Source organism: Sinocyclocheilus anshuiensis, unplaced genomic scaffold (assembly GCF_001515605.1).
Source record: "Sinocyclocheilus anshuiensis isolate Anshui unplaced genomic scaffold, SAMN03320099.WGS_v1.1 scaffold782, whole genome shotgun sequence".
Taxonomy (NCBI): Eukaryota; Metazoa; Chordata; class Actinopteri; order Cypriniformes; family Cyprinidae; genus Sinocyclocheilus; species Sinocyclocheilus anshuiensis.
Genome location: NW_015546111.1, coordinates 2,257,564 through 2,280,149, shown reverse-complemented (window position 1 = coordinate 2,280,149; position 22,586 = coordinate 2,257,564). Strand labels below are relative to the sequence as shown.

The 22,586-nt window shown below is 38.5% G+C and overlaps 1 long non-coding RNA gene across 1 annotated transcript in view; it reads right to left on the bottom strand.

Annotated features, from left to right (window-relative positions):
* The window catches only part of LOC107700753 (uncharacterized), a 56,904-nt gene that overhangs the window by 11,305 nt on the left and 23,013 nt on the right, over positions 1 to 22,586 (bottom strand). The gene's annotated exons all lie outside the window — the stretch shown is intronic.

Genomic DNA, 22,586 nt, shown 5'->3' with positions numbered 1-22,586 from the left:
GCGGTTAATGCTTTTCAACAACTCAATTTCATCTACGTTTCTTAGGCTACACTCTAAAAATTGGTTACAGTTATCTTTCAGCTCTATTTCTTCCTGATATAAACCAGCTTTATTTCTTCCTGATTTTAATCAGCTCTATTTCTTCCTGATATAACTTTTAAAAATTACGTTTATTTATATTACTTAACGTAGTCACGTTTATTCAATCAAGAAAAATATATTTGGCATGAATAAAACCTGTTAATTTGGATGTTACAAAGCACATTTTTAGGTTACCTTTAAAAACAGCTTCCTTACCATTTAAATTACTTATCGTCATATCTCTCTTCATAATACAGTATTTCAACAAAAAATATACTGCAAATCAATAATTACATTTTGACTGAATAAAGTGAGGTCTTCCAAGTTCTGAATAAATCCAAACAGTCACACTTAAATAATAGAAATGTACCCTTAAGGCTGGGGGATGTGGATTTTGCATACATCTGAAAAAGCAGTCAGTCACTCTCCACACAGAATTCTTTGCTTTATTTCCTTCTCTGTCCTTCTCCACATTGGTGTGTCCTTGATATGGTGCATTCTTCTTCTCCTCTGTGGAAACGCCTTGGCGTTCTTCGTATGGCACAAACATGTGTGACTTTCTCATTCAAAGCCTGCGTGGGCTGCTATGCTGAAGAGTAGACCACATGAAGGTAAACACTACACTGACTCTATAGCAATGATGCGCTAATGCCAGTGACAAGTAACATCTTGCTTGTTCATTAAATATGCATGCTAAATAAGTTACATTTAGCATGTGCAATGATAGCTGTGGATTTGAATTGAACGATGATAATATAAATTGGTTCCAGACCCACAAATCCTTTAGTTGGAGCAACTTAATTTCTTTGAGTAATCAACTCATGTTACAAATTAAGTTCTTCTAACTCAATGTAGTTTGTTGGTTGAACATCATTTCATTAGAAGTTGTCATAACTCAAAAAAATTGATGCAAACTGTTGCATTTTTGTTTTTTGAGCTAATAAATTTTTAGAATGTACCAGTCCTTGCCTCTGTGTCTTCAAGGAATTGACAACACAAGAACAAACTGTAAGTTATGGCATCAGTACCTGACCATGATTGTTTTCATTTGAAATTGTGGATCAAATGAAAGAGGATATGCTTGTGTAATTATTACTTCTGTATACATGAATGTCTGTTTAACTACAGACAAAGTTTACATTGGACGTGAGTGAATAACATGTATGAATTTATATAATTAATTTTTTCACTTATTCACTGTTTATTCTCTGCTATGAAAGATCTTGGATCCGGGCCAGAGATAATCCGCTTATCCCCTCTCCTGGAGCCCCCCATCCCCACCAGCGCTCAAATCAATTAGTGCCGTTGATTAGTACAGACACCAGAAAGAGGGATTGATAAAGAGACTGTTGGCTTTTCACACTTTCTGGGAGTTAGAAAAGTCTGGCAAAAGCTTTACGATATCTACTAGACACTATTAATACTGTTACATTCCCCTCTTCGGTCTAGGGGTTACGGAGCGGAAGTTCTGTATTTCTTAAATTATAGAAACGTGCCCTTGAGGTTGGTGGATGTGGATTTTGCGTACAACACGATTAATTTAGAAGACATAAAGAAACGATATAAAAATCTAATTTTCCTGTATTTACTTACAGTACATTGTTCGCTTTCTCAGACATTAGATTAGATTATTACACATAATTACATACTAGCGGTTAATGCTTTTCAACAACTCAATTTCATCTACGTTTCTTAGGCTACACTCTAAAAATTGGTTACAGTTATCTTTCAGCTCTATTTCTTCCTGATATAAACCAGCTTTATTTCTTCCTGATTTTAATCAGCTCTATTTCTTCCTGATATAACTTTTAAAAATTACGTTTATTTATATTACTTAACGTAGTCACGTTTATTCAATCAAGAAAAATATATTTGGCATGAATAAAACCTGTTAATTTGGATGTTACAAAGCACATTTTTAGGTTACCTTTAAAAACAGCTTCCTTACCATTTAAATTACTTATCGTCATATCTCTCTTCATAATACAGTATTTCAACAAAAAATATACTGCAAATCAATAATTACATTTTGACTGAATAAAGTGAGGTCTTCCAAGTTCTGAATAAATCCAAACAGTCACACTTAAATGATAGAAATGTACCCTTAAGGCTGGGGGATGTGGATTTTGCATACATCTGAAAAAGCAGTCAGTCACTCTCCACACAGAATTCTTTGCTTTATTTCCTTCTCTGTCCTTCTCCACATTGGTGTGTCCTTGATATGGTGCATTCTTCTTCTCCTCTGTGGAAACGCCTTGGCGTTCTTCGTATGGCACAAACATGTGTGACTTTCTCATTCAAAGCCTGCGTGGGCTGCTATGCTGAAGAGTAGACCACATGAAGGTAAACACTACACTGACTCTATAGCAATGATGCGCTAATGCCAGTGACAAGTAACATCTTGCTTGTTCATTAAATATGCATGCTAAATAAGTTACATTTAGCATGTGCAATGATAGCTGTGGATTTGAATTGAACGATGATAATATAAATTGGTTCCAGACCCACAAATCCTTTAGTTGGAGCAACTTAATTTCTTTGAGTAATCAACTCATGTTACAAATTAAGTTCTTCTAACTCAATGTAGTTTGTTGGTTGAACATCATTTCATTAGAAGTTGTCATAACTCAAAAAAATTGATGCAAACTGTTGCATTTTTGTTTTTTGATTTTTAGAATTTTTAGAATGTACCAGTCCTTGCCTCTGTGTCTTCAAGGAATTGACAACACAAGAACAAAATGGCATCAGTCCATCGTTACCAACATAGTTCAACGATTCGGTGTTTCCCGAAACCATAGTTCAAACGAACATTCGCAAACTTGTGCCGTTGGAATGACAGCTCTTCACCTGTGGTTAGAGGCATAGGTCGTTGTTAGTTTGCTGTGTTGACGTCATTGATTGCGCCGCACCTGGGGTGTGTTCTATTTAGAGTTATATGCCCTATGCCCTATTCCTTTCGAAGACTTCACCATCCACTTTGAGTGATTTGGAAGAGTTAAAGTCTTAGATCTCGAGCCGTTTTGTTTCACCACATTTATGCATAAACACCTTTTAATAAAACAGCAGGTGTCAGTCGGTGTGCACTTTTGATAATTTCGGAATGGGGTTACATTCCCCTCTTCGGTCCAGGGGTTACGGAGCAGAAGTAACAAAGTTAAAAGTTGAGATTAAATAAGTTAACGATGAGAAATCTCCTTTTCCTCTATCCCAGCTCTTGTCACTTTCACCACTGATATTTCTAATAAAGGCTCACACAAAACCCTCTATTTAATACCATAACACAGAAGCATACACACACCGGAAATATACTTAAGTGTTTTTATTAAGGGTTTAAAATAAACCGAAAAGAATATATAGAGAAAATATACAAATATCAGGGCAATTAATCAACTTAAATAACCAAGGCGTCAGGAGAGAGCAAATGCCAAAATAACAAACAAAACAGTCTTTCTAAAAGTTATAACAAAATAACTTCCCTGGCAAAAGAAAACAAAATGAAAGACAATAATCTTACCTCTCTCCCTGACTAAAGAAAAACAGGTGAAAAATTTAGAAGGGGATAAACCCAAATAAATTGGCCCCATCTCCCTACATGGTTTGACAGAACTAGACTCCCACAGAATCTTAACAGCAACGTCGTTGTAACCTCACTTTAGGTTTACATTTCACAAGTTGCTTAACAGCAAATAAAACAACAACGTCTCTGGGATAGCAGACAAGGGACTCCTGGGGGGTATTCCAAAAAGCAGTTTATGTGACATACACGGGTATGTTTGAGGATAAGCGAGTGGATAACCTCAGCTTTCGGTTCCAAAATCAGAGGTTATAATCAACCGAAAGTTCAGGGTTTAGCTGACGGTAAGTTAACCGTGCTTTCTGGAATACACCACTTCTGAGCTGAGTCTCTCATCTGCTTTATATCGGTTGCACGCTACCGCTAATTGCAATCAGCTGCAGATGATTTGGAGCGCTGCTTGGCAGAGAGACGGGAGAGAGAGAGAGAGAGAGAGAGAGAGAGAGAGAGAGAGAGAGAGTGAGAGAGAGAGAGAGAGAGAGAAAGAGAGAAAGGAGGAGAGAAAAACATGTGATCATATCCCAACATACACAATTATGTCACGGGACGTAGGCTAACACGCCCACCATTAAAATCATAAACCACAAATGTGGTTTATAATAAACGGTCATTAATTCACTAACACACACATATTGTCATGACAATCAGCTAGGTAGAAATTTAAGATCTGGACTATGCGTCAGCAACGATATTGTCTGAGTCTCTTTTGTAGCGAATGTCAAGATTGAATTCTTGAACAGCAAGAGACCACCGCATAAGTCGTTGATTTGAGTTAGACATGCGTTCAAGAAAAAATTGTGGATTATGGTCTGTGTACATGATAGGGGCCACACTACCACCTATGTATACCTACCTCAAAGTGTTGTAGTGCCATCAACATTGCCAATGCCTCCTTCTCAATAACACTATAGTTCTTCTAACACTTTGAGAACTTTTTAGACAAATAAGAGACAGGATGCTCTACACCGAATTGATCCTCCTGCAGCAGGACCGCACCCGCTCCTGTGGCTGAGGCATCAATTTGCAATTTGAATGTACTTCAGAGTAAATCTTTCGCAGCATTAAAAGCATGTTCACAACTGGGTGTCCAGATAAATCTTTTTGCGGTGCTTAACAAATCAGTCAGTGGTGACACAACAGAGGAAAAGTTTGGGCAGAAAGCACGGTAGTATCCACACATTCCTAGGAACCTACGCAGCTCACATTTATTAGAAGGAGCAGGGTACTCAAGGATAGCTGTTATTTTGGCTTCAATGGCTTGACCATCCCCTGGCCAACTTGCTTACCCAGATAGGTGACCTTTCCCTTCGTGAACTCACACTTGGCAAGGTTCAAGGTCAATGAGGCATCAGCCAAACGCTGAAGTACCTTCTTGAGCCTGGATATATGTTCTGACCAGGTAAGTGAATGAATAACCACATCATTCAAGTATACTTCACACTTCTCTACATCTGCCAACACTGTATTCATCAAACGCTGGAATGTGGCAGGAGCTTTTCATTCCGAAAGCCAAGACAGAATATTACAGCAACCTGTCTGGAGTGACAAAAGCTGATATTTCTGATGCACGCTGAGTCAGAGGCACCTGCCAGTGTCCTTTCAGAAGATCTAGCTTCGTTACATATTTAGCGTTACCCACCCTATCCACACAATCTTCTATCCTAGGAAGCGGGAAGGAATGAGCTTTAGTTATATTGCTGACTTTGCGAAAGTCAGTGCAGAAGCGATAGGTGGAATCAGGTTTTGGTACCAGTAAGCAGGGCGAACTCTAGGGACTTTGACTTGACACAGCAAATCCATGCTTCAGCATATACTCCACTTCAGCCTTCATTATGTCATGCTTTTGAGGATTAACTCGACAGGGATGCTGTTTAATCGGGGATGCATCTCCAACATCAATGTCGTGAGAACAAATTGTAGTTTTTCCAGGCACATCTGAAAACAGACTTGGGAATTCATACAGCAATTCAGACAGTTCATTAGCTTGACTTTCACCAAGATGAGCAAGGCAATTCTTCAAATTGCTTAGAATAGCAGAATTCTGTAATCGTGTGGAGGAAACTTGAACTTCTCTGTCACGCAACCCATCTTCTTCCATGGTGTAGCTGGTAACCATAGCAACTGTGGAAGTTGGCACACTCCCTGTCTCACACTCTTCTTCATCTGTAACTTTGTCAAACTTTGTTTCACTTTTACACTGTGTAGTCACATACCTTTTCAGCATGTTAATGTGGCACACATGGCTTTTTCGCCCATGGTCAGGTGTGTCAATGATGTAATTTGTGTCACTCACTTTCTTTTTAACTATGTAGGGGCCAGTAAACTTCACCTGGAACACAGAACCAGGGGTGGGTAACAAAGCCAGAACAGAATCGCCAGGCTGGAAAGACCTGACAACAGACTTCTTGTCATAGCGTGCTTTCATCTTGCCTTGTGCTGTTACAAGGTGTTGTGCTGCCACTTCACGAGCACGTTGCAGTCTCTGATGGAGGGACTGAATATAGTCAGGGATAGTCATAGGGGTCGGATGTTCAGCCAACAGTTGTTCATTCAACTATTTTAACAGCCCTCGCACAACATGACCGAAGACAACCTCTGCTGGACTAAATCCCAGAGACTCTTGCACTGTCTCTCTCACAGCAAACAGAAGAAAGGGAAGTCCCAATCTTTTCCTGTCTCAACACAGTAACTACGCAGCATCGTTTTCAGAGTTTGATGGAACCTCTCAATCACACCCTGCGACTCTGGATGGTAAGCACTGGATAACTGGTGATTTATACAAAGCTCCTTCAAAATTTGGTCAAAAATTCTTGACGTAAAATTTGTGCCACGGTCTGTCTGAATTATCTTTGGCAAACCGAAAGTAGAACAGAACTTGATCAGTTCTTTCACAACTGCTTTGGCTTTCAGGTTATGTAAAGGAATTGCATCAGGAAAGCGTGTTGCAGCACACATGATAGTTATTAAATACTGATGTCCTGCCTTGGTCTTCGGCAACGGGCCAACACAATCAATGACCATTCGTTCAAATGGCTCACTCATGACAGGTATTGGATTAAGCGGAGCAACAGGAACTCTCTGGTTCGGCTTTCCAGATAGTTGACAAACTTTGCAAGCTTTACAAAAGGCAGACACAGCAGATTTTATACCAGGCCAGTAGAAGTATCTGGAAATTCGATAGAATGTCTTTGTCACGGCCAGATGACCGGACATCACATGTTCATGAGCCAGTTTTAACACATGCGTGCGATAGCCAACAGGCAAAACTATCTGCTGTACCTCCTGACAATTCTCATCATCAACGTCTGGTTTCCATCTGCGCATCAGCAGTCCACCATCCCAGAAATACATCACTCCTGAATTAGGCATTTGCCCAAGATCTGCAGCTTTAACACACTTTGCTAGTGTCGAGTCTTCTCTCTGTGCCGTTGTTAAGTGTTCTCTGCTCACTTTGAAGGGGGTTTTTGACTCTGAACTGGAATCAAACTCAAACTCAGGCTCTACGGACAGTGTGCACTCCAATGGGGCAGATTCAGGAACTAGAAAAGAGTCAGCTAGATCCACCACTTCCTTTAATTTTTGTGCCTGTGCACGAGTCACTGCGCATGCAGGAAAAGCTGAAGGATACAAAGTAGCAAGGTTAGTCAGCTCTTTTACAACTGGGCTATGCGCCACAATTGGGGTAGGGAAAACTTCACCACCTGCTAAATCATTCCCTATGATTAAGTCTATACCTTCCACAGGTAACTGTTTACGGACACCCAGCTTAACAGGTCCACTGACAAGATCTGACTTCAAATGAACCATATGCAGGGGTACATTAACACAGCTCATTTCAATACCTCGGACGAATACATCAAAACCAGTGTAGGTATCAGCAGAAAATCTCCATCACGTGCGTGCTTTCACATGAAGCAGCATTTACTACACAGAGCCGTTGTTCGCTGACAAGCTGCGCAAAACATGCGCAAAATATGATCGTGGTTTTGCACAGCTTGTCAGTGAACAATGGCTCCGTGTAGTAAATGCTGCTTCATGTGAAAGCACGCACGTGCTGGAGATTTACCGCTGATTACAGAACTGGCTTTACTGACAAGATGCGCATTAAATATCACATGCGATTTATCGTGCAGCCCTACTCAAGACTAAAGGATTGCGCAGATCCTGTGTCTCGAAGCATGACCACTGGCTTAAAATCAGCATCAGGGAACATGGAAACCATGCCTTATAAAAGAAACGGCTTGTAACTTTCTACATCAGCTGTGCTTAATTTTGGTAGAGACTGAGCAAGTGCTACACTCTTAGTTTTCGAATAATTTTGCTTCCACAATTGACAATCTGCAATCAGATGTTCAGGGCTCAGAAAGTAGAAACATTCTCGTCTCTCATTATTCGCAGATTTAATTTTACGAGTACTCTTGGAAAGGTTTTCTCCTCTAACAGGGCGCATTATACGAGGCATCACATTCGGCAAATCGACTGAACTCTGAGCAAATTTTGACTGTCGCGCTGCGGGAAAAACCGTATGATGTGTCAAAACAAACTCATCAGCCAAAACAGCAGCGTTAGACAAGCAAGTGACTTTTTGTTCATTCAAATGAATGACCAAATTCTCTGGCACACATTTCTGAAAGTCTTCTAGCAAGATTAACTCCTGTAACTGTTCCAGGGTCGTTATCTTGTTAGAGAGACACCACTTATCAAAGAGAATTCATTTCATCCCTTGCAAACTCGACGTATGATTGTCTGGCTGTTTTCTCATGTCGCCAAAACTTCTGCCGATATGCTTCAGGGACAAGCTCATACACACGTAAAACCGCTGCCTTAATTGTATCATAGTCAAGAGAAGATTCAATTGGCAGAGCAGAACAGACTTCTTGTGCTTTTCCTGTGAGACTACATTGTAACAATAGGGCCCACATATCTTTTGGCCACCCTAACTTTCCTGCGACTTGCTCAAACGCAACAAAGAAAGAATCCACGTTTGCTTCTCTGAACGACGGTACAAGTTTAATACATCTACTGGGGTCAAACTGAACATCAGAAGATGCATGGCCATGTCCTCCAGCCAAAGGACTAGCTACTGTCGATATAGGAGAGGAAATTGATTGTGTTTTGGTACGTGGTAAAGGGACTGGTTGTGCAGCCACCCGCTGAGCTTCTAAAACGAGTTTTTGCAATTTAATATCCCTATCAGCCTCCGCTTCAACAGTTCTCAATTTAATCATTTGAGCTTCACACTCCTGCTTCTTTATTTCCACATCCAACTCTCTTAACCTCACTGCTAACCTAGGGTCTTGAAAAGCCATAGCGTCAATATCAAGTGGACCTACACTATCCAATTCTTTACTTACTGTAGCTTCAAGTTGTTCAAGTAGCTTCACTATCATCGCTTTGTCTTTGTAAAATTCCCTCGTTTACTAACTTGTCATACAGCTCTTCTTTAATGATCTGTTTGGTAGCCTCTCTGGGAACGTTAATCCTAAAGAAATCTGCTATCATCAGAAGATCGCTCTTTTTACAGCGATTAAAGACCTCAGTAGTCGGCGCAAGAGTAAACGATTTCAAATCAAATTCCATTATTCAATGTGTTATTGTTCACATATATACGTTACATTAGGTCAAATTGTTTTTAGCTTATCTAAATAATAGATTTTTAAATATTAAAATACGTAGGTACACTAACCCGGCTTTTATCAACTCATCATAATTTACCCAAGATATTGTACGATTTTGCCATCTTGTACAAATTACAAGTTGTAAGAACTAACCCTTTAAAAATCACATGACAGTTTAATTTATGAACAGTAAGAATGGATACTGACTTGCCTTGCAACTTCAGCAAAAGTGGCATTGTTTTTGAAGTATAGCTTGTACAGAAAAGACCACAAATACAAACAGGACACAAGATGTATTGCAGTCCTTGACAGCTGGGTCAAGGAACAGGATCGCAGAATGATTCCATTTCCTTCTGCACCTCACCACCCATCCACCATACACCTATTGGATTTGTAGAGGTTTGCTAAAGACTGATTAACCATGAAATGCATAGAAGTATAGAAAAACAGTTGTCAGGTGAAGGGGAGACACAAGCGTTAAAGCACAGAAAGCCAACTAGTTATCTTATCCTTCACCCTCTTCGACCCACCATAAGATTGAAATCTCTGTGCAGCATTGTAGGGCTAAGTCAGATACAAATATAAATGACTGCTAAGATGGGTAATCAAGTCACCATAAACCTTTGGGCACACACACACACACACACACACACTACGATAAAATACAAATCAAATGCAAATAAAAGCAAAACGAAGCAAAAATACAATAAAATAAACTTCAATAAAATGCAAAAAAAATTAAAACAAAAAATACAAGCTACAAAAGCTAATTAAAATGAAATTAAATTAAAAACTCTTTCTGCTCTTTAGTATGAACATTCATATGATGTTTAGCTGTGAATAAGGTTAACATCACATCTTTAACCACTTTTGAGAACAGTCTGTATTCTGAAATTTCTATTCAACTCCCTCTCATTCTACTTGCTTGCTTCATCAGTGCACTGAAGTGCAGTGTAAAAGCATAATTCTTGAGCATATCAAGAGCAAATAAATATAATTCACGGCTATTATATAGTTACACAGCATCATTGAAACACTGACAAGCCAGTGTGCAGTGTGTGCTTAAGAAGCAGTCAGAGGCAAAGGAGTAGAGGAACACAAGCAGGTTAGCTGCATTTACCACACATGTACTGTACATGTACTTGTTTCTTCAAGCACCACACAAGCTGAATGTACTTATTGAATTAATGCCATTTAACATGGCCACAGAAAGCTCTCACTGATGCCGTATAAGCCATAAGTACCATTTTGTGTTCATCAGAGGCGATGTAAGATCAGTCATTTCACTATTGCTGAGAAAACAAAAGTCTCCAACAGAGCTGATTTGAAAAATAAAGGTCATGCTCAAGAAACATCCTTGAGCCTAGACCAAAAAGAGAAAAGTTTTATATTGTGCGCAAAAAGACTTAAATCCAAGACATTAATTTCTTCCGTGTGGCATAAACACATAGCCCTTTTTGAGTCTGACTGAATGTTGAAAATTAACTGAGGGGAAAAAAGAACGAGACACTGAGGAGCTTGAGAGCACAGAGCCTTGGTCAGGTTTCTGAGGCTTTTGTCTGGTTTGCGTGGCTTTGTCTGCGAAAGAGTCTGTGTGCTGGTGAAACAACTGTGGGTTTCCGGGCATGCCACGCTTTCTGTGCGTGATGTGCAGGGATGCTAAAGACATTTCTGTTTTGGGATCAGATGTCCACTCATTTCTAAGGCAACAGGAATGTCAGTGCCAATCAGGATAAGAATGAGCTCCCTTAAACGAGTAATGCATAAAGCCATTCTGTGCCAGTGGGGAAAGAGATGGCTGTGGAGTTGCAAGGTGATGTTGTACTGTGGCTAAACTGATGGCATGTTAGGGTGACCGGAGAGCAGACAATCTATACTTCAAATACATCTTGTTTGGCTCATTTCGTGTTTGTATAGACCTCCATATACACACACATTGGCTGTGTCCACAACAAAAATCAGCTGACAGAGTTAATGACTTAATAGCGTTTTTGTATAAAGGAAACTAAAGTTTTCTGACTAGCTTCCAACAAACCATAATGTCTTGTTCAATGTTCTAGGACAAAATCAAGTAGGGTTAAGCGATAACCAGGTAAATATTTAATTATTATTTAAGGGAACATTTCACCCAAACATGAAAATTGTGTCATCATTTACTCACCATCATATTGTTCCAAATCTGCATGACTGACTTACTTCTGCAGATCACAAAAAATGATACCTTAAAAAATGCGTCAATGTTTTTGTCCAAACAATTAAAGTCTATGGGTTCCAGTGAGGTTTGGACAAGAACATTGTTGAAATTATGTTCTTCACGCAGAAGAAAGAAATGCATACAGGTTAGGAATGACATGAGCGAGTAAATTGACAATTCTGGTTAAACTACCAATATCAAATATTTTGTTTAGCTTTAATTTTCATTTTCAGGTTCAGCATAATGTTTTTTTTTTTTCATTATAACATTCCTTATAATGAGTGAATAACCCAATGGTAGAAGACAGAATGAAATAAGAAACCATTTTTCCAGGTTTTGTACACTTATAACAACCCTTCTCTCTGTCAATGTCTGGCGCTCATCCTCCACCTCTTCATGCCTCCAGCTGTGATCTTGCCTATATCTTTGTCTAGCCATCAGAGCCATGTCTCCTGCAGCTGATTAAAATCACAGCACACTGACACAAGGACATTCATCCGACAGACACACATTCAACGTCACCCGGACGCCCTGTCACCTGCAAAGCAGCTCAACGTCCCACTATGAACGTAGCCATTAAATTCTCATTTCACTCGGTTCTAATCATACATTTAAGCTTTTGACAATAATGCTTGAAGTATGTTAAAAACTGACATGGGTCATATTTGAGATGATACTTTCAAACACTTTCAAATTCCCTCAAAAAGTGTGAACACTGTTATTGTGTGGAGCTTTTAAAACATTGCTCTCTTTAAGTGGGCTGAAAAAGAAACAATGGTTCAATGAATAATGATTTTCAGTTTCTTATTGGATAGCCTGTCTCGCTCCGAAACATGCCACATTTTCAAGTCAAATAGCTTTTATATTGACTTTAAGAAGGTAAATCACATAAACTTGCAGATCAGAGTTGAAGAAATGGTTCAATTCATGAGTGTGAATTTAAATTGAACTGGGATAATATGATTTTAATGAATTGCGATAGATAGATATTGCGATAGATAGATAGATAGATAGATAGATAGATAGATAGATATTATAACATTTTACATGATTTTCTAACTAATTTTCCAACTACAATTCTGAACCTCTATTCAAATTTGACTCAAATTCAAAAATGTAAAGGTCATTCTCAGTTCAAATCGGAATGGTGCACTGCAGACGGCAGCTATAGCAGCCAGCAAACATATTAAACCCCACTGAACATATACAGACCAGAAACCATAAGGATATGATTCCTAAAAAAAAGTATGTCAAAATACCACACTCAGGTTTTTCAAAATCAGATCTGTTTACACTCTTGCTAAAACTACCTTTAAGAAACACTGAACCTAATAAAATTGGGGGTCTTCACTTCCTCTTGATCCCACACACTTCTCAAAACCATTCTAACCTATGCTGCCACTAAAAGACTAAAAAGGACTGAATAACGACGTTTTTATTTAATGGCACTGAATGGTTTTGGAAAAATGAGCAATGTCAGAATAGCAGGCCAAATGTTCCTCTCTCCTGACATCTCTCTTGAGCTGAGGGAATAGTTTGTTGTGCGTGTGTGTTACTGAAAGTGGATATGACAGCTCTCCAAGGTTGAAGTTGATAGTCTGTGTTCCTGGAGCAGGTAAAACCAGAGGGCCAACACAGGTAGAACACATGCACAGCTGGTCACAACATCCACGTGATGGACAAGGACATGAAGGATTTAACTTAACCTGGCTATGCACACACACACAATGAATCTACAACACATCTTTTCTGGATGTTTTGTACTACTCCATTAACCACAGCTCATTGTGTTTCAGTGAGGTCAATAACCCAGAGCTCTTGCCCTTCAAGGTCACTGGCCTCTTCCTCCCTATTCACACCAATAGAGATGTCCATCAGACCTAGTCCAGCTATTGCTCATAGAACAGCGTTTACTACGGTCAAATTAATAATTTTAGTATCACATATTTAATGATTGAAAAATAAACCCACCTGTTTAGTTTGACTTGTAGGAATTTAACATAGAAATATGTGAGATGAACAGTGTTATCATCAGCCACTGTCCACTTTGTGAGGGTACCCTTCAATAGAGATGCTAGCTCAACTGCAAAAATGTACAAATGGCTTGGTTAATGAAAGAAATACTTCAGACATGGTATTACAACGCAGACAGACATTATGGTTTCATGTCTATCGTGACTTGCCTATTGAGAATAATACTTCATAGCTCCATGCAGAACGTCTCAGCTTAAACATTACCATAATACCATTACAGTTTCTCTCAAACGTGGCTCTGTATTGTGATCTGATTTGCAAATTAATGTTGTTTTGAATCAGATCTTTTCAATTAATGGATTGAACCGGTTCTTAAAGCTGCAGTCCGTAACTTTTTTTGGTAAAAAAATGATCCGAAATCAACATTTGAGCAAGTACATAACCAGCCACTGTTCAAAACTATCGCCTTACTTTAGCCCAATTCACAACGGTTAGTTTATAATAATGTTTTCTATTTTGAGTGGGACGGGTAGGTTTTCGAGGGAAATTTGAGCATGCTGCCGCGTCATTACATTACTTCTGTAAACATAAAGAAGCTGTCCCGGCTACTAGGCTATCGCATGTGAGGATCCTGCAGGTGGCGGATCGTTTATAGCCTTTTCTCACAGCAGCTAGAATAATTAAATTGATAATTTTGATGGCGGATTGTAATCCAGAAAGGATTATGTGTTTATGAAAAACATCTGAATTAAAGGTGCCATAGAATGGAAAACTGTATTTACCTTGGCATAGTTGAATAATAACAGTTCTGTACATGGAAATGACATACCGTGAGCCTCAAACACCCTTGTTTCCTCCTTCTTATGTAAATTTAGTGCATGCAAAAGACCACTGAAAAACAGGCGAATCAGAACATAACACCGACTGTGACGTTACAGTCGGGATCACTAATAGTTACGCCCCTAACATTTGCATATCCATGTTCTATGCCAGCCGCCAGCCGAGAATGGAAAACTGTATTTACCTTGGCATAGTTGAATAATAACAGTTCTGTACATGGAAATGACATACCGTGAGCTTCAAACACCATTGTTTCCTCCTTCTTATGTAAATCTTGTGCATTCAAAAGACCACTGAAAAATAGGTGAATCAGAACATAACACCGACTGTGACGTTACAGTCGGGATCACTAATAGTTACGCCCCCAACATTTGCATATACCCGCCCATGTTCTATGCCAGCCGAACCATCAGAAGTTCTGTAGGTATTGTGAAGAAACAAGCGAGGATAATAGCGAAAATGGCAGTTCATGGAAATAAATGTTATGTTCCAGGCTGTGCAGGGGATGTGATGTGCAGGGATGGGTTGGTGTCTGTATTCAGAAAGGCACGGAAAACAAATAATGCACGTTCTAATAAAATAACGCGAGCCACTAAAGGGACATGGTTAGCTGCTTGCTAGTGGTAGCCTGTTACATCACAGTACATAAGATTTCACTTACCACATAAACCTGAGATGACTGAGGATGATGGCGAATGATTTACAGATCCTGAGCACCACTGACAAGCATCTGATCTTGTAAAATGTGTGGTAAGTACTGCCGCTGTAGTTTACACAGAGCATGTGCGATCGCAAATCTCGAAAGTGAAAGTAAAACGCGATCGTGCATTCGAAAGCAGTTTCAATGCCCTGCATATTAATAGCGGCTCCCTGATGTTCCGCATTTTATATACAGTAATATTACCCAACGATATAACTGTGAGAGAAAGTATTGAAATATATACAGTATATATATTTTCCCTGTTTCCTTCCTGCTGTGTGAGCTACTGAAATGAGCCGCACTGTGAAACAGCCAATCAGAGTAGAGCTAAACATTGAGCCGCACTGTGAAACAGCCAATCAGAGCAGAGCTCAACATTATTATTCATGACCCTTCCAAATAAGGTAAAAACAGACCATTTCATTCTAGGGACAAATCCTAGGGTTGTAAATGGACATGCAAAACCATTTCTGGAGATTTTTTGCCCTTAACTAAGTCATATACCTTCTATGTAGATATCAGAGAACAATTTAAAATATTGTATCAATGCATTCTATGGCACCTTTAAATTAAATTATATTCCGGTTTTAAATGTGATTCTGATTACAGATAGCTTGGGATTACACAAGATTTGCATTTTAAAGACAATCAGTTCGAAGGGAGCATAATTTGCTTTTTGGGTTAAAATAATTTCTTAATATGAAATTCGAATGGTATGACAATTAGAGATTAGACTGTACAGAAATTGAAATCTACATGCTAATACACACTATATTCACATAGTCACGTAATGCTGATGTTGTTAACATTAACAATTTGAGAATAAAGTATAACAATAATAATAATTTGCATGGTATGATGTGATATGACCTAACCGATCTTTAGATTAAATCACCATTGGCGCGATTTATTGTAATGCTTTTTTTCCTCAGTTGGACAGAACAATTGTGGCAGACTTGTTACTTGTTCAGATGACAATATCCGGTGAAAATTCTTATTTGGGTCATATATTCCAAGACGTAGGCTAGAATCTGTGATTGCGAAGTACAGTAAATGTCCACACCGGTGCGGTGACTGACAGCCACACACACTCCTCAAAACATTAGATTCATCTGCGCTGGAGCCGTGCCGGAGCACAACCCACACAAGGAAGATAATTCCGCTAACAGCTGCAATTGCAGGTTTTCAAACAGAGATGGCGACAAAGAGGCAAAACTTACGGACTGCAGCTTTAAATACAAATCAGTCTAACCTGGTCTAAATGATTCACAATCAACTAGCAGTAATGTTAACAAAGTAAACATTCTGGTAATATATTTAGCTTTGGCTTGATTGTATGACAGTTTTATAATGTCAAAAAAGATTTCTATTTCAAACAAACTTTTATTCATGAAAGAATCCTGAAGAAATGTATCCATTTTCACAAAGCTTTTAAGCAGCACAACACTTTTCAACATTAATAAGACATGCTTCTTGAACCTCAAATCAGCATATTAGAATGTTATTTCTTAGAATGTTATATATATATATATAATAAACATAAGAAACTTATTGCTTCATTAAAATTTTGCATGCAAAGGGGCATGTACAAGAACATCTGAAAACTTTAAACCGATTAATTGAAAAAACTGATTCACGGAGATCTGACTTATGATTACCACACTGTTCTCAACCTATCTCTTCAGATGGTCTCTACATCACATGAGACCCACAGTACCTGCAGGTGAGGTTCTTGGGCCTCCACAAACAAACGCATGCTAATCACAGCTCCCTCTCACAGACCCAGCTCTCACATTCAGCTGCGAATGAGGTCAGGCTTTGGCCTCTTCCCCCTGAACCCCTGTTTGATGTGGGCCACAATGAGAGGGTCTTCTCCACCACTAACATGAAACCCTTGTGGTGCATACTGCATATAGATATCACAGTGAAGAGAAATTGTAACAAAGGATGTGATTTCAGAAACTTAGGTTGAAGCTGATTTTTGTTCCACCAGCAGCTACACCAAGGCACCAGAACAGGTAGGACACACACACACACACACACACACACACACACACACACACACACACACAGCTAAAGCAGCTAATTGCGACTGACAGTGTGGTTCTCACAGGCACACCTCACACACACACGCACACACACAGATGACTACAGTCTTTTGATGATCCTACAGAACCCTTTCTGACTGGAAATTTCCTAAGATGTGCACCAAATTAAAAAACCTAATCCTGATCACCTGCTTCCAGAAGAGCAAGTTTCAGGTCTGACCAGAGTGATTAATGGAAATTTGTTTACTTGTGGCCATGCTTTCTGTTCAGCTGCTAAAGCTGGGCTTAATGTGTCCCATTGATTTACTCATTATCTTCAGCCTAGTAAACAAGCAGTCAAACCAGGCTGCTAATGTACCAGCAATTACAACACCCCCTTTTCCATTTAACTATCACCACAGTTAGCTCAGGAAACTGAACGATTACAAACGTTCAGCATGAACTGTACTATAAATACAGATTCGAAATTAGACAGTATGAAATACCTGACACAAACTTTTCATTAAAAGTTACTTCCTGTACACTATTCGCACCAGTAGTCCCCATGGAGCAACCTAGAGTGCGGGTCTTGCTTAAGGACACTATGATAATAAAACAGCACTAGCTACATATGTTCAAACCATCCATCTTTGACGTTCTTGTCTATTAGGTTACTACGACCAAGTGAAAGTTGAGGTGAAGAAGAAAAAGAAGCCTGTGAGGAAAGGTATAATCCAACAATATCAGCAGTTTCTTAATCTAGAGACACACGATATGTATCAGTACCATTTTTGGTTATCAGGCTGATACTAGTATTTTTTTATTTACTGAATTACATGTAAAAAAAAGTATGTATATTATATCACTGGCTTATCAGTATTGGCTGGAATATTAATATCAGTAAATTCCTAAATTTCGACATTGCCCAAATGTCTCCCAAATGAGTCTATGTCATTTCTATCCCATGATATTATGAATTGTCAGCCCTTAATGTTTGTAATGACACTCAATTTGGTCTTTAAGTTTTTTAATGCTCTAAAAATACTTAGAGCCTCTTAAAAAATCTCTTGGCGACATTATTTAAAAATGACAAAAAAAGAAAACATCAGAAACAGACTGAATCTAAAAACCAGAGGCCGAAAAGAAAAAAGAAAACGGAGAAATAAAGAGAGGTAGACAGTGAGAGACAGAGAGGTCTATTGGAGTGCAGTGGGCTATGAGACCGGTCCATTCACACAGATCTAAGCTGACCGTCTGGCTGTGCTTGAGTGCACTCACCCGGGCAGCAGCACACAGGCCACAAACACAAAGTTAACCAGTCAACTCCATTACAGTGCACGGGGGCGTGCCTGGACCTGCCACTCCAAAGAAAGTGGCCAGGCTGACAGAGAATATTAATTACCTTTAAATGAAGTGGAAGTCTCTTTATTGGACGTCTGGTGCTGGGTTTGTTATTGCTGGTCTGAAAAGGCCAATGGCCCTTTGGTCTTGCCGCCTTTGAAATCCTGTGGACACTGGTCAGTGGGTTGAATTAGCAGACAGTATAGTTTCTCACTTTCCTGAAGGATTCAACACAATTACTGAAGCCTCATTCATTTCGAATGTAGTTTTTATGTTATTGAGAATCCTTTTACTTTGTATTTGTTAAAGCACTCTGACAACATTGTGCAAGAGCATTTCAATTATACAATACATGTATCAACGTAAGCTTCCTTTACTAGGCACAAGAAGCCCACATATCCTTGTGTCTATAGCCATCCAAGACTTAAAGAACATATTCTCATAGATCAGAATGACGTCAGTTAGCTCCTCACTGCCCATCATTACAAACACACACATTTAATTCCTCCCAGCCTCCTCATGTGAGGAGAGCAAACAAAGCCCCAGAGTCTGATCTTGAGATGAAGACGACACCTGGGCTTCAGTGTCTGTGAATGAGATTACATATTAATCCTAGCAAGGGGAAAAAGAACATGCTACAGGTAGCCTATTAAGCGCCTTTTGTAAGAGGGCTTTTTTACACCTCTTTTCTGAACACTGAATAGACTCTTTTCCTCTCCCTTTCTCTCTGTCTCATTCTATTGAATAAATTGTTCCCTAAATACATGCTATTAGAATATCTGTATAGGTGAGTAATAAGTTATTAGTTGCAATTACTGGTCATCTATTAGTGGAGAAGAATAGGCTGATTAGCCACAAAGCCTTTTAACTTCAGAGGAAGTAATTTAAAGATGGCTGTCCTTTCACGAAAAGAAGAAAAGAGCTGCTCTATGAATGATACACCCGTCTATTGCACAATAGTGGAGAAAAAACCCATCATAATAGCATAACCTCGATACCACAGAAAACTAATACAATCAATAGGAAGAATATCTCCATATTTTTCAGGAAATATGTTGCGGTGTGTGAACCAAAAGCTGTGTAGAGCACTTCACATGGCCAGGAACCAAGTCACCAGCTGTATACAAAATGTACAGATATTATATTACACATATTATATTATATTATTACGTTATATTACTGTAAAAAAATAAATGTTATTTTTAGAAGCAATAACTAATTACGAAAAGCACAAAGTTGAAGCCAGGCACCTTTCAGAGAAATAACAATGACAAATACCTTCCTCGCATTGTTTCAAGACCTTTCTTTGTGCTTCAAGGACATCTGTTCACCTAGACTACAATCACTTCAGGCAGTGAGACCAAACATTTCAACTTACTTTCATTTTTTTCCAACTGTAAACAAAAGGAGAGACTTTAATTTAGATGCCTTTCTTCATGCTTTTGCCATTACATTAAAAAAGAAAATGGTGCAACAATGTGCCGAAAATGTTTGCCAAACAAATATGAATGTGCTTCATCGTTCTTGCATACTTTACAACTGAAAACACATGTGAGTAGGAGTTGAGACTTTATATGATGATGCTTATTGGCAGGCTTACAAGGATGAAAGTGGTGGAAAACAGGTTTAAAACTTGTTCTTGGTTGCATTCATTTAAACATTTTTTTTTTTTGATATATGGTTATCATGACTTGAATCCCGATTGTGAAGAGGGTAGAGAAGCTAGACACAGCTAGATTTTGGCAAACTAGGCCAGGCAGCAAAATCTGTTTTCAAATCAAACTTTTTTTAAAGTCCCACAAGAAAAACAAACACACACACACAGATGGTTTGAACTGGATTAAAATCAGATTTTCACCATGGTGTCTCAAAATCTAATTCCATGTTTTCATTATACATAGTGCATAGGGTTATGTAAGGTGTTGCGACAAGACAACTTCATTAAAACATACCGAATGTGGTTATATTTGTATACTGCACCCTTTTAAAAACAACCATTTGTGAAATAGACATGGCTAAAGTCTTATGCATAATAAACCTACACAAATTTTCATTGTTATGACAAGTGGACATGCTAGAAAAAAAAAATGTATACATAAATCTGGACATAACTAGCAGTTTGAACAGTTGGTCTAAAAGTTAAAAATGTGTAAAATTTGTTTAAAATCTAGTTAAAATTATTTAAAAAATTGTATTACCCCTGCAGTGTAAACGAGTGTTACTTCAGTATCATTGAGATACTATATAGTTTTTATTCTTTTTATATAGTTATTTTTTTTATTCTTTTTTATAGTTATTTTTTTCCATTTGCATTACAACTTTTAAAAATTTTCATAACTTTTTAAAAATATGTGTACATACATTTTTATTCATATTTATTCCGTTTTAGTTATTTTAGTTAAACTAAATGAAAGTGAGAAATGTTGCCTTGGCAACTAGCTGTATATATAACCAGCTTTTTATATTTTATTTCAGTTAACATTTATTTTATTTCAAGCAACAATTTTTTATGGTTTTATTATTTTTTTTAAAGTTAACTATAAGAACCCTGGCTTAAATAATACCTTACACTTACTACTTTATGATTTCTAATGACATGAGCATATGTACCATCCTAGGGATTTACCACATGCAACAATAAGGAGATGATTTATAGATGGACACATGAAGACAAGTCTACATATTCTCCAATCTAATTTTATCTTCTCAATCCCATTTTCTTTCTATTTTTCCTCTCTCTATAGCTTTTGTTTTTCTTAATTGTCACAGAGGAAACAGCTGAATGTGACACAAGGCTAATGATTACACATGTCTTGGAGTAATATGACAGTGAGCTCTGCCGGCCTTCATTGTGAGATGGTCTGCAGATGACAGGGCCTGCTGCACCAGCTCCAGAGTGGACCACCACAAACAGACACAATGTGTATACTAAATACAATATACTACATACTAGCCTGCATAAAGGATATAATAAAGTGAAATTTTATAACACCTGAATAATACTATTATTGGCAAATTTACATGACCTTAAAGCCTATGAATGTTCGTAACAGTCGACCACAGTTTTATCACGTGCTATCAGTCGGTCAGTTTACCAATTTCCTCTGCGAGTCACTCTGCCAATGCACTCAATGGCCAAGTACCATCGGCCAGTCTATTCACACGCATGCAACTGTCTGCCAGAGAACTTGCAATTCCCCCTGATGCTCCAGTTTTGATCTCACGGCCAGTAATTGCTACGGAAAGTGAGCCACTCCAGATGAATGGAAGAAGAACATCGGTGTCCGTGATGTCGGATGCACCACGTTCAGGTAATAGCCTCTCTTCTCCAGACCCTGTTGGCCTCTTGTACAGAATGGGGGGGGGATGAAAGTGCTGAGGGAAGGAAGGAAGAGGAAGGGGGGTCAATAGGCTCTGCTCCAAGACTGGCAAACCATAATTACCTGTAATGAGACTTTTGTTTTGAAGTATCATGGAGATATTCTTGAAGTCACCCTGGCTGATTGGACGAAGTGGCACCACACGGGCCTCTAGGACCCTTTTCGATTATGATTTGCGTTCGGTGTAATTACTATTGAAATCTCACTTTCCGCTCAGAGAATAAGTCTCCTTCCATAAAGTGCTCCTTCTGAGCTCCCCCACGAAACTCTCCACACTCAAGAAAACAGCTGCAACACTTTGATATTTCTTAAACCGTCATTTGGCTTAATATGTTACCATGACAACTGTCCTGAACTGAGGTTGAGATGAGGGAAAGATCATAATCCGACTATTTCATCTTTGAGATCCGCTTCGTAAAAACTTGCCAAAACCAGTTTAACTGTTTTCTAGGTGAGCAACATCTGGAGGTATCTTATAAAATAAATTAAACAAAATGGCATCCCATGGAATTCCATTATTGCCGGTTAAAAGAAATCATCCAGTCATGGCCGTGTCTCAATTTGGTTGTATTATGTCACGAATGTCTTAGATGAAGTTCTTGATGCAGATTCACATTTGTAAACCTAAAGAATAGTGATGGTTAATGCCGATTTAATTAATGCTAACTTAAAACTCTTCAGGGCTCTGCCATTTACAGCTCTACATTGTAATTGGAGAGGCTCACTACAACTAAATAAATTTAAGGTTAGCCATGATTAAGTGAATCTCAATGATGTCTGAGTTTCTGCAGTATCATTTCCTATAAAACAGACTTTATATATATATATATATATATATATATATATATATATATATA